We start from the raw sequence: 3,197 nt of genomic DNA, 5'->3' as shown, positions 1-3,197 counted from the left end.
CAATCCCTACTTATTTATATGCTACAATTGTTAAAAAAGGGTTAATTTGTGTGTTAAGTTAATTTTCGCATCAAATTTTGGCGCTGTTGCCGGGGATTAGCAAACTTGCTAATCCCTTGTGTTTGTGTCGTGTCAAAGTGTGTCTTAAGGTCAAGAGTGTCCTGTGTTTATTTCTTCTTTATTTTAGTGTTTACCGTGCCTTATTTCATAGTTTTTGTGGGTTTGTTGTGCCCTCTAAGAGGGTTGCTGATTTGTTTTGTTTCCTTGTTCTAGGTACAAGTGATGACTCGTAGTTCTCATCCAGTTCGTGAGAATATATTAGAGTTTGACGACGATTTTGAGCGAACTTTGAGAAGAAAGAGGAAGCAACCAGAACTTAATCCCCCTAGTTCAAGTTCAGAGGCCGAATCTGAAGAAGAAGAAGTGGAAGAAGAAGAACAAGTCATGGCAGCAGATAATCGAACAATCAAGGAGCTTTCTGCCTCGGGGTTGGATAATGCCGTGCCATTATGCATTCAATACCCTAGGGCGGCTCAAGGCAACACCGATGAGTTTGAATTGAAGTCAAGCTTGTTGCATCACATTCCCAAATACCATGGGCTGTCCATGGAAGATCCAAACAAGCACCTTAAGGAGTTTGAAGTGGTATGTTCGAGCATGACACTCATCACTGTCGATGGGAATATTTTGAAGATGAAAGCCTTTCCATTCTCTCTTTTAGAAAAGGCTAAGGATTGGCTCTATGAATTGGCACCCGGGACCGTTACTTCTTGGGAAAGCATGAAGAGAGCATTCTTGGAGAAATTCTTCCCAACTTCAAGAGTGATTCTTTTGAGGAAGAAGATTAGTGGAATTCAACAAAATCAAGGGGAGTCTTTTCCAGCGTATTATGAGCGTTTCAAGACTCTAGTTGCATCATGTCCTCAACATCAAATGAAGGAAGAGCTCTTAATTCAATATTTCTACTAGGGACTCCTTCCAATTGAGAGACAAATGCTAGATGCTTCAGCGGGAGGTGCTTTGGTTGACAAAACACTGCTGGCTGCCAAGGTCTTAATTGCAAACCGAGCATTGAATGCACAACAATATGAAGGCCTTGGACAAAGAGATACCCCATGGCAACAAGTGAATGAGGTAAGTGCAATTTCTGAAATTCAATATCAATTAGCTAATCTCACTATGCTTGTGTCTCAGGTTGTTGAAGGATCCAAAATGCAAGGTGCGGCCATATGTGGAGTGTGCTCTATGCAAGGACATCTCAATGATCAATGTCCTTAATTGATAGAGAATGGAGGATGGGAGAGTGCCCATGCTTTGGGGTACCAAAGTCCAAATCAACCAGGGAATGATCCATTCTCTAATACCTACAATCCCGGTTGGAGAGATTATCCAAATTTCAAGTGGAGGGAGCCCCAACAACCCCAACAACAAAGCGCATTTAGGCAGCAACCTCCGGGATTCTACCAAAGGCCGTATGCACCCATGATGCGAAAATAGTTAAACACACAAATTAAACCCTATGGATGACAATTGTAGTAAATGAGCAAATAGGGATCGTTCTAGACCGGGGATTAACTAGGGATGCTAATCAATGTGAAATTGACTCAAAAACGTAAGAACACAATATAAAACACTTACTAGACTCAAAGAATGCAAAACTAAACTTTAAAACACTAAAACAAACCAAAAGACTCAAACATCACCCAAAACACTCAAAACTGCCTTAAAAACACTTTCTGGGCAGTTTTGGACACTTTGGTGAATTTGGACGAATTTGTGTAACAAATTGAATCAAAACACTTAAAAACACAAACTAAGACACTTTCTAACTAAGTTGGACACTAAAGTAAAGGGGGATTAAGGTTTTGACGAAATTAAATTAAATAAAACAAGTTAATAAACTAGGCAGATTGTATAAACGGATTTGAGAAACAAGATGATGGATGGATTAGTTAGAGGTCCATTCTCCACACATGACACATTTATATATGAATCGATTCTCCAATTGCTTTTCATTATCTATGATGCTCAACACCCCAAGTTAACCGTGATGCACTAATTAACTCTCAAATTTTCCTTATGTTATTGAATTGGATGATGCATGCGACAATTCAAATCATTCTCCAATGGTTCTCAACATGAATGCATAGAAGAGATACAATGAGAGATCATTATGCTCTATGAGAAATATAAGTGTTGACGAGGCAATTGTAACTATGAATGCATGATACTTTTGCCGAGAATTCAATTAACGCGGTTGTGACTAGCAACCTTCACTACTCATGTTTATAAACTTGTGACGATTAGGTGAAACTCGTTTATAAACTAGCATCGAGTTTATGCATGAAGACTAAGTATGCATCCCTAATCAACATACAAAAACAAGTTTTTAATAAACATGATAATTGAATTACAATCACAACTTAACAAATCACAATTGGAAGAAATCAATTCATATTTCAAACATGTTCATGGCTTCAAACTTTCCCCTAACTAATTAGGGGTTTAGCCACTCATGATTACAACAAACTTAGAGAGTAATAACAAAGTAAACATTGAAAACAAGAATCGAAGTACACCTAAAAATTCCAACAACTCAATCTTGAATTGTATGAACGTTTAGGCCTCTTCTCCTCTAGTTGCTGCGGCACAAGGGGTTTTGGTGAGTTTTGGGGGTTATGGATGATGTAGAATGATGTGTTTAGGGTAGGGATGGATGTAGGGGAAGGCAAGGAGTGTTTTTGGGCAGAAAATATGAAGAATGGTGGAGTATGGCTGTGTTAGAGAGAGGGAATGAATTTCTGGCGTGAATGAATGTGAATATGAGATGGTTTTCTGAATATGGAAGAGTGAGTGATTTGTGGCTGCAATGGGTGCTTATTTATAGGTGAAAAAGAGGGAATATGACAGCTAGGAACTTGGTGGAAAGCTGAAAATGCATGTGCAATGTTTTGGGAGAAAATGGGAGTGCATGTGGCTGCAATGGATTAAAGGGTGAATGCATGTGCAATGATGAAGTGGGATGGCTGAAATTGTAAGGGGAATGCATGTGGGTGAATGTGTGGCTGCATGGTTGAATGATTAAAGGGTGCATGTGGCTGAATTGGTGGTGCAAAGAGAATGAATAATGAAATGGGAAAGCATGTGCAAGGTTTTGGTGTGAATGATTGAATGTGCATGTGGCTGATATGGATTAG

Source organism: Pyrus communis, chromosome 2 (genome assembly GCF_041283825.1).
Source record: "Pyrus communis isolate YQ-2024b chromosome 2, ASM4128382v1, whole genome shotgun sequence".
NCBI lineage: Eukaryota > Viridiplantae > Streptophyta > Magnoliopsida > Rosales > Rosaceae > Pyrus > Pyrus communis.
Note: the sequence above shows the minus strand (reverse complement) of the source record.